Here is a 9833-nt window from a genome sequence, read left to right as displayed (position 1 = left end):
TAGAGTGTGATGCATTTTTGAATAGCTCTAGGAGAGGGTGAGAGTGTTCTTGAAAAAAATGTACGTGGTTCCATTTAATAAATTTAACCTCTGGCACGTACGTCCTACGTCTGTAGGGATACATAAAACGTATACCCTTAGTAAGAAACACCCAACGATGTTAAAAACATTGGTTGAAACAATTTTTCATTTAACACACTGGAAAAAAGTTATTTTTGGTGAGCAAAATAAATGGGAACAGATACATGAAACAGAGACGAATGAGGAAACCTCACTCACTCTAAGTAAAGCACTAAATTAGTTGTACCGTACTGTTGACCAATACTAGCCTGTTGCTGCGCTTCACATGATACCCTTTCCCAGCGAAATTTCAATGCTTTCCCGTCGCAGACCATAAATTTATCCCCGAAATCCATCCCTCCTTCCAACTACAACCCAACCTTCCCATTTAATCTCAAATGAAGACTTCAGCTCACCCTTCCCTTGTCAAGCTCGCATCCACTCCTGTCCCAAGAGCTTAATCCCAACTATCAGTTCTTTCCCACACTTCCCTCACCTTTTTCTGTCCAATATCCTTCACAGTATCTTCCACACGACTGAGAGTGTAGAGTAGTGTGTAGAAGAAAGATTTTTCTAAACCAATAATCAGCTGTTACCTTACGCTCTGTGTCTTTAATAGGTGAAATAATTCGTTCAACAAGCGACCCTCTGCTGCTCTCAGTGCGTGTTAAGCTGTGAGGATCGACGCTCTCCACTGCCACTCTGCTTACGGGTGAACCTGTAATGAGACCAACTGTTAACTGTCTTTGGATGGGTCGCTGTGGGGATGTGATCACGTAAGTCACTTGTGGATTCAGATGCATTGAACTACATCCCCAGTATTACTTCTTCTTCTCCTCAGGTATACGACAGAATTTCCTGATACGGTATAACTAAAGAAAACTAAACTCCGTCCGAACAGGGTTAGGTAGGCCCAACGGTATCGACCGTCTCTGGATGCAGAAATGGAGGGGTATGTGGTCAGCACACCGCTCTCCCCGCCGTATGTCAGTTTACGAGACCGGAGCCGCTACTCTTCAATCAACTAGCTCCTCAGTCTGCCTCACAAGGGCTGAGTGCATCCCGCTTGCCAACAGCGCTCGGCAGACCGGGTGGTCACCCATCCAAGTGTTAGCCCAACCCGACAGCTCTTAACTTCGGTGATCTGACGGGAACCGGTGTTACCACTGCGGCAAGGCTGTTGGCATACGGTATAACTAACAGATGAAAAATCTCATATTTAAAATAAGCGTTTATTATGTTAGAAATCTAACTCCTGCGCATTCAGGAGTTTCAAAAATTCCATAATCTGACCCAAAGTTAACAAACGTTCTTACAGTCTCGTATAACGTTTGCCAGAATTTTTACCAAAGTACAAAGACTGATCTTAGAGCCACCATGTGCTTAAACAGTTATAAATTTAAAGTAGTGCTAACGATCACAAAAATTCGACAGACGTAACTTGTTAAATAAATACCAGTTCTGATGGTGGCTAATACTCGGCGTCAGTTACAACAACGCAACAACTACCAACATTGTTTTAGAAAGACTGATACCTGATTCAGCATTCATTGCGTTGGAACTCTCTGCAAAGGATTTTGAGCCGGTCAAATATTATAACAGATACAAAAGGAGACGCTACAAGCCGTTATTTACGAACTTAATGGTTGAAATGGCTCTGAGCACTATGGGACTTAACAGCTGAGGTAATCAGTCCCCTAGAACTTAGAACTACTTAAACCTAGCTAACCTAAGGACAGCACAAACATCCATGCCCGAGGCAGGATTTGAACCTGCGAGCGTAGCAGTCGCGCGGTTCCGGACTGAAGCGCCTAGAACCGCTCAGCCACCGCGGCCGGCGTCGAACTTAATGTCTTTGATTTAAATAGCGATATATTTTCTACGAAGCGAGGGTCAAACAAAGATAGCCTTTACATGGGACCTGCCACAGGCAGAGACTTCAACCTTACTTTTCTGTAAATACGTCATCTGCCTGTAACAGTCAGCTCTTAAGGAAAGTTCTACCTGTTATGAGTAGATCAGACTGGTACAAATGGGGAATCAGTTAAGTATTTGCCAAGAATAATTTGCGAATCACTAGTTAAGTATTCACCAAGAAGAATTTGCGAATCACTAGTTAAGTATTCACCAAGAAGAATTTGCGAATCTCCAACACTCGGCGTCCATTCTGGGCGTCTCCTCATCTCGGTGCCAAGTTTCCAGGCACGTGCGGCTTCTTATGCAGCATTGCTATCCGGATGTGTTTGGATCACCACCAAAAGTAAAAGAGCTGTAATGACAAACATGCGACACTTGCAGAAACGTTACAAGATGTAGAAGAAATCAAATGAAACTTCTGGCATGGACAAGTTACATAGTTTGTTTCAGTAATTACAAATCAAAGGAACAAGAGACATGGCGGTAGGAGCACAATGCTGGTACCATGTCAGTAGAGTGTCATACGCTCATGGATGCATCCACTGATTCAGTTAGGTACAGTACCATACAGCATATGTATTCTCCCGTCGGGGAAGTTATGGATTAAGGTGAAGCAATGGTAAGTTGCTTGACTAGTATTCGGGAGGACAATGGCTCAAATCCCCGTTCTGCTGCCCACATTTAGGTTTTCCGTGATTTCCCAAAATCACATACAGCGAAAACATGGGTAGTTCTTTGGAAGCCCACAGCCGATGTCTTTCCCCGTTCCTCTGCAATCTGACCTAGTGACCTATTAGTTGATGGAGGGGGGGGGGGAGGGGGGGTTGAACCTTTTATTTTCGTTCCCTCTTCTGAGGCAAGTTAGCCCACGCATGTTGCAACTGCTCCGATCTTAGAACTGGAATAGGACCGATGTCCAAGCTAGTCTCACACACGTTACTTCGAGGGCAAGTTAGAACGCCCGTACTGGGTAAGGAAGTAGCTCAACATCATCCAGACAGTTCAGAAAGTACTGTCCGTAAATGAGCATAGTCCTGTTGAATCATGGTGTTAGGATCCTATCTCATGGCAGGTAGGAGTGGATTCCTCTGACGCAGTACTGTGCCGTCTAAGTTCTTTGGACCACATGCAGAGATGACTAGAATCCATACAGATGGCTCTCTGCGCCATGCAGCTATAGGCAGCACCAGAATTCTTTCTAAACCATTGGCGGAATGTGTCCTCTGCCTTCAGCAGTACAATACTGGCTGGCGGAAGATCGTGGGGAAAGAAAATTCATCCTTGAAAATAGCACCACGCAACTCTTTGGCAGTTCTAGGTTTCCACGTACACTACCGCAGCAGGGGCAACTATCTGTGTTGTGACCTTAACCGCAGCTTTACACAACAGATGACAACGAAATAGCCCGATCGTATGAATGCGTGATGCCTGTTCTGAGGGACATGTCCAAAAGAAGACACCACCAATTCATAAGCCTGGTTCTCCTCGATGGGCAATGAATCAACAACCTTCAGCGCAGATGGACATTTGCGTTCGACCTCCAGCGGGAATCTAATATTAGCGAGCGTGAAGAACATGGACTCAGACTGCCTATAGGCAGCGCTATTTGGAAATGTGGATGAGCCACGGAGCGTGCCTAGGTAGTCCAAACATTTGCGATAAACACTGCTCTTGGGTGGCGCAGTGCTTAGGGCAACTGACTAACAAGTAGGAGATCCCAGGTTCAGGTTGCAGTGTGGCATACGTTTTTCCTTGTCACTGTTGATTGCACATAAAACCCCGATGCAGCTGAGATCATTAGTTTCTTCCCTTTCCTTTCTCCCCTCCCCACCAGTTTCAATTTACATAAAATAGCTCAGCTTCTGCTAGGTTCCAACCACTGGGGTGGGATGACATGAGTATTGCAGTTTGTCCATTACTAGCGCCAGGGCAGGTGTAATCATATCAAGTTTGTAATGTGCTTGTCACGCAATATGAGAATCAACCGTTTGGTATGGACAGACGCGGTCGACAAAACTTTGACGATACATGTTGTTTTATCACATTCCCCTTCACTCCAGCTTCAGATCACTGTCACATTCGAACACAGTACATGCCTGCGAATTACACGATACGACTAGCATGTCACATGTAGGCCCACAACGATGCCCATTTGAAACTCCCTTAAGTACTGATAACATAGTATCAAGCGAATAGGAGTATGTGGTAGTCTCCAGCGTCCTTCACGATGTTCACTAAGAGTCTGACTCACAATTAATCTGTCCACTTGATGACACGGCCACATAGCGATAACAATACTTCAGCAGTAAGTGCGCAACGGAAACGTAAGCTGCAGGACAGTAATACACCCTGGTGCCGATTGCAATCATCACTGTGGATTGTAATTCTAATCTCTTACATACCTGCTGACAGGATATATTTGTACAGTATCGCCTCCACATCGTACCATCCATTCCAGCTGCTAATTTTTCTTTTCATCAGTTAGTGTATTTTCTAATGTATTTTCAGTGTTCAAATATTGGTCAACCCTGTAAAAACAGCAACTTGGTCCTTTTGTGACGCTGTAGAGGGTCTAAATCGGGTACCCAGCGCTCATGTGACCTTCAAATTCCCAAGTCACGGCAGTGAAGTCTTGTTTGCATTCTAAAAGGTAGTATGGAATCACTCCGGTAAGACGGGTCGAAGATGTGACAGAGAGGCAGAAAGAAGTTATTGTACGTTTGTTGGATGGCCATCTTCCGCGCCAGCTGTTAAATCATTTATTACTGGTTTTCCCTCTTGAGCTTAATGCAGTTTAATTACAGAGAGTTACACCAAACATATTTCGCTTTTATTTATAAAGCATCTTCCGTGGTTATTCTGCAAATCGAATACATACCTTTGTATACTTTGGTTCCTTTAGATTAAAAAGTTGGTGTACAAGTTACTTACGGTGTTTCTTTGCAGATTCTCCAAACCACTGCTTCTTCCCTCCTTCCCGGCAGCGGAAATCGTTGAAAGACTTCGATTTACATATATGCATTTGACAGTTTTTGCCATTCTGCAGTATTTCTTGCGCTGCATTTCTTACACTTCGCTTTTGTAAATCGAACTGAAATTATGTGTGTTTCTCACTCTGGACAATAACAGTGTTTACGTCTTGCAACGGAACATCCTTCTCTAGCATTACTTTTCCTCAACTGTAATTGCCGGTACCAGTATAATATTTCGAATTGTGGACAGGTCAGTATTATCTCAGTTGCTTTTCTGAAAACTTGCATATAATTTTATACACAGTATATTATATTTCAAGCTAAAATTTATGAAAAGGAATTAATTTATAAAATATTTTAGTCTCGATGTTATAATCAATAAATACTTGCTCTGAATGTACAGTTAAAATTATTTTTTTAGGAACATTTGAAATTACGAATTATTGGCACACTTAAAATTTGTATTATTAATTACGCAGTCCTGTACTGTATACTATATTTATTTCTGGATTCATTTCTGAAATAATAATCGAAATTAATAATGTAACGGGAACTAATAGAAATTCATTTGTTAAGAAAAATTGTAAACCCTTTGGAATATTTTTATTTCCCCGAAGTGTTAGAGTCGTAAGCTTCCTCTGATGTGATAGGACGTATTTCTGTGCTAACAACGTAATTTCGGTTTTGTAATTGCCAAAAATCAAAATACTGCACGATATACTAAAATGTGAGAAAATTTATTTACGTAAGAAAATTCTGCAACAACAATATACAGATTTATTTAGTTCGAACCAACCATGAGGATCTGATGTGATATTTTAAACTTCAAGAATCAGACCCATAGAGAAGAAGAACTGGAGCCAATTCAACATGACAAGCTAAGTAAACTAGAAAGATTATTGTAATCTTCGCTCCTCCCAAAACTTCATAAACGACTTTGCTTACTAATTACTTGGGCTGGGCGTTGTTTAATATGGACAATAGGTGGAAGTAGGAAGGAGGGGAAGGTTACATTCTGTTCGTTTGTTTCCGTTCACGTTGTGAGAGTTGCCAACCTGTGATACTACTTTTTTTAAATTCGTGTGTGTGTGTGTGTGTGTGTGTGTGTGTTTGTGTGTGTGTGTGTGTCTGTGAAAGTTTGTAGTATCACAGGGAGGTAACACACACAATGTGAACGGAAACAAACGAACAGATATAAACACTGTTAGTGTACAGAGTGAGAAACACACATAACTTCAATTTACAAAAGTGAAGAATAAATAATGCAGCGCAAGAAATACTGCAGAATGGCAAAAACTGCCAAGTGTATGTCTTTCTAGGAAGGAAGAAATAGTGGTTTGGAGAATATCGAAAGAAAGACCGTAAGTAACTTGTACAACAACTTTATAAACAAAACGCTGTTTTCAACCCAAATGTATGTATCCAATTTATAGAATAACCAAGGAAGATGCTTTATAAATAAAAGCGAAACGCGCCTGGTATAATTCTCTTTAGTTAAACTGAAGAAGTTTAGGATGCAAATCAATAATAACTAATTTTAACAGGTGCTCCAGAAGATGGCCATGCAAACAAACGTATTATGGACGCCATGTCAGGAATTTCCAAGTGGCTTCTACTTGAACTTTAGAAGGATACATCTCAACTTGCGTAGAACTGTCCAACATATAAAAATAACACCATTTGCAGTTCAAATATATTATACCTAAACATATTAATGTACAAGTTAAAACAGTTCTGCCAGCGCACAGAAAACGAAACAAATAGCTCAAAAATTTGAGTAAACGACGAAATCAAATCCCTTTATGCCAAAAAACAAACCCTAATGGGAGCTATATAAAGCACATCTTAATCTTACGAGAGTTCTGAATAATACCGCTGCTTTCTCTCATCTTGTAAGCAAGGCTAAAAATCGTACATACGCAGTGATAGAAAAAATGAAAAAACACTCACAAAAGAGAGATTGCAAATTTAAAAGCTAAAAAAACAACCCATACAGCCACAAATTACTTCCAGTCTAACTAAAAACATCACTTCTGTCCACGATTGCAGATTTAAAAGATAAACAAACAACTAATACAGCCACAAATTACTCCCAGTCTAACTAAAAACATCACTTCTATCCAAGATTGGCAACCTCACTGACATTGTTTTGCATACAAAAGAAATAAAATGGCTAGAAAAAGGTCAGAAATACAACGTCATCACCCAAATTCACGAAAAATACATACAAAACCTCATAGTTGAATCAGAAACATTCTCACACAGGAAAACAGAAACGAAAGAAGTGAGGTAAACATTGGTTTTACGAGAGAGCTAGTCAGTAATGATAATAACACAGATGAAAGGAAACGGAGGGAAACAAAACAATACAGATTCCATAACACTGATAAAACTTAGAACAAAACTACAGGAACACAACACCATCATCACAACGGCAGACAAAGGAATCACAGTGGTTCTCATGGATAAAGAGCAATACATCAATAAGACACAATAGCTCATCACAAAAAGTAAAATTACAAAACTAAATCAGATCCGACTGGCAGATTCCATGTAAAGTTGAGAAAGCCGGCCGCGGTGGTCGAGCGGTTCTAGGCGCTTCAGTCCAGAACCGCGCGGCTGCTACAGTCGCAGGCTCGAATCTTGCCTCGGGCATGGATGTGTGTGATGTCCATAGGTTAGTTAGGTTTAAGTAGTTCTAAGTTCTAGCGGACTGATGACCTCAGATGTTAAGTCCCATAGTGCTCAGAGCCATTTGAAAGTTGAGAAACAGTGTGAAAGACATTCAACACACAATACAAAACAACGAAAGAAGAAATCTGCTATAAACAAATCCCAATGCACGTTCCCTCCAGTGCCAAACAAAACTACACGACAAAGACGTCCCTCCTCAGAGCTATTGTGAACTATAGAAACGGTGCCGCTTACCCATCTGCAAGACACGTGTTGAAAATCTTATAAGAAAACTACAAATTACAAGAGGACAGGACTATAAGAAATATCACACAGCAGATTCATTACATAAGCAATATACAGTTTACAGACACAGTCTCCCTCTTCACATTTGATGTAGAGAATATACAAAAACTGAAACAATAGACAATATAGTACAAAAAATCTTAAAACAATCCTGTTGGTGGAACATCCTCAACTGAGCATTATACCAGAGGCTGAAAATACCGCTTCAGTTGTAAATTTCTTTCGGGCTCTTATAAGCCCATCTTCAGGTGTCGTAACTTGGTGCTGCGACCCCCGAGCGCCGCGGTGGGGGTGTACTAGGCGCGGTGGGACTCACTGTTGTACGATCGTAGGTAGCACACATTATGTGTGTTTTTCCTGATAGCTCCCCCATAAAATAACTGAAGAGAATTTCTTTCAGAATAAGCCTGCCCTTTCCTCCTAGTGGTTTTACATCCTCAAGTACTTCACCTTTCTTCTCTTTCAGCAAGCGACGAAATCTACCACCAACCCTCTATTGGATGTAGCCAACTTTTCTATTGTTGTATTATACGGATTTTTATGTGTTGCAGCTTTGAAAGAAGAGGAGTCCCCATCACCAAGGAATTAATATATCTAACACTATACTGGTCCTCAGATTTGGGGAACATCCTCACAGCTGCAGCAGCCTCCATGCCTCCTCTCGAGCCAAATAATTTTTAGAGCATGCTACTGCATGCTTTTCTTGCCACACTTTCTCACTGTGTTCATTGTTGGACATTTTCCTTATTGCACGCTGGTGACAGTATTTAGACATAATTTCTACTTCTAATACTTTACCTGAGTCAATACCAATAACAGCTGCAACTCCATGCAGAGATGTGTAACCCCCTTTCTTCCAGGTCCCATCTACAGACACACACAGTTCAGTAACATTTGCAGGAGATTCACTGTCATGAACATCTACCCCAGGATCTATTTCTTTTGGTTTATTTACACCAATACCTCCACTGCTTTCTTCATAGAAACTTTGGCAGTATCGCGTACAGCATCAGACATTTCTTTACTTATTTTTTCAAACCTTACACAAGATGAAGGTATGTTCAGAAAACCACACAATAAAGTACCTTTTCCCTCCTCTGTCCAAGGCATCTCAGAGCATACGATAACGTAAAATTGCTTTCATAGGTACCAGTGTCAGTTTTTTTAAGGAGGAAACTGAAAATTCATAGCCACACGAATTACAAATTAATTTAAAATCGCAAGCTACTCCCACTCTTCTTTCTTCAACAACAATCATGCATTCCGTATTTTTACAACTAACACATGAACATGAAAACTTTATAGCCTGGCAGAGAAGCTCTAAATCGGTAACTCTGAATCCAGCGGAATACATATCTGAGCCGTGGTAAAAAAAATTGCTGTTTTGAAGAGCGCGCCGCAGCGCGTTGTGTGAAGCAGTCGCCCTCCGTTTCTGGCGGTGGCGCCGCTGTGGTAATCGCAGCTTTGGTGTCTCCCTCTGGTGGGAAAGCGGAAAGGTTGCCTGTTCGCGTGCTTTTAAGGGGCGCTATCAGCTCGGCAGGGGGACCTGTGGAAAACCTCCCGTATCCTAAGGCTGCGTTCACACTGCCGGCCGGGCCGAGCCGAGCCTGGCCGGGCCGCCGTCCGCTTCGATATCAAACCCATGGTTCTGAATTGCGGTGTTCACACTGGCAACCGGGCCGCGCCGACACGGCGTGAGCCTCCCGGAGCCGAGCCGGCGACATCCAGAGTGTTTAATATTGCCGGCGCGAGCCGACCGCAGGCGCGAGCCTGTGGAGCAGCACTACAGCTTCTGCAGTACACGCATCACACGTCTCCCTTCTGCTTTCGTCACAAGTGTGACTGCACACGTCTTTTATTTTAAGATGTTACCTCACATTTCACAATCAGTGAGGAAAAATTACG

The 9833-nt window shown here is 42.0% G+C and overlaps 1 pseudogene; it reads right to left on the bottom strand.

Moving 5' to 3' along the window:
• Window positions 1-1127: 1127 nt before the first annotated feature.
• Window positions 1128-1245, bottom strand: LOC124709356 (annotated as a pseudogene).
• Between the last annotated feature and the right edge of the window lie 8588 nt (window positions 1246-9833).

Source organism: Schistocerca piceifrons, chromosome 7 (genome assembly GCF_021461385.2).
Source record: "Schistocerca piceifrons isolate TAMUIC-IGC-003096 chromosome 7, iqSchPice1.1, whole genome shotgun sequence".
NCBI classification, from domain to species: domain Eukaryota; kingdom Metazoa; phylum Arthropoda; class Insecta; order Orthoptera; family Acrididae; genus Schistocerca; species Schistocerca piceifrons.
Note: the sequence above shows the minus strand (reverse complement) of the source record. Positions and strands in the feature narration are given on the sequence as shown.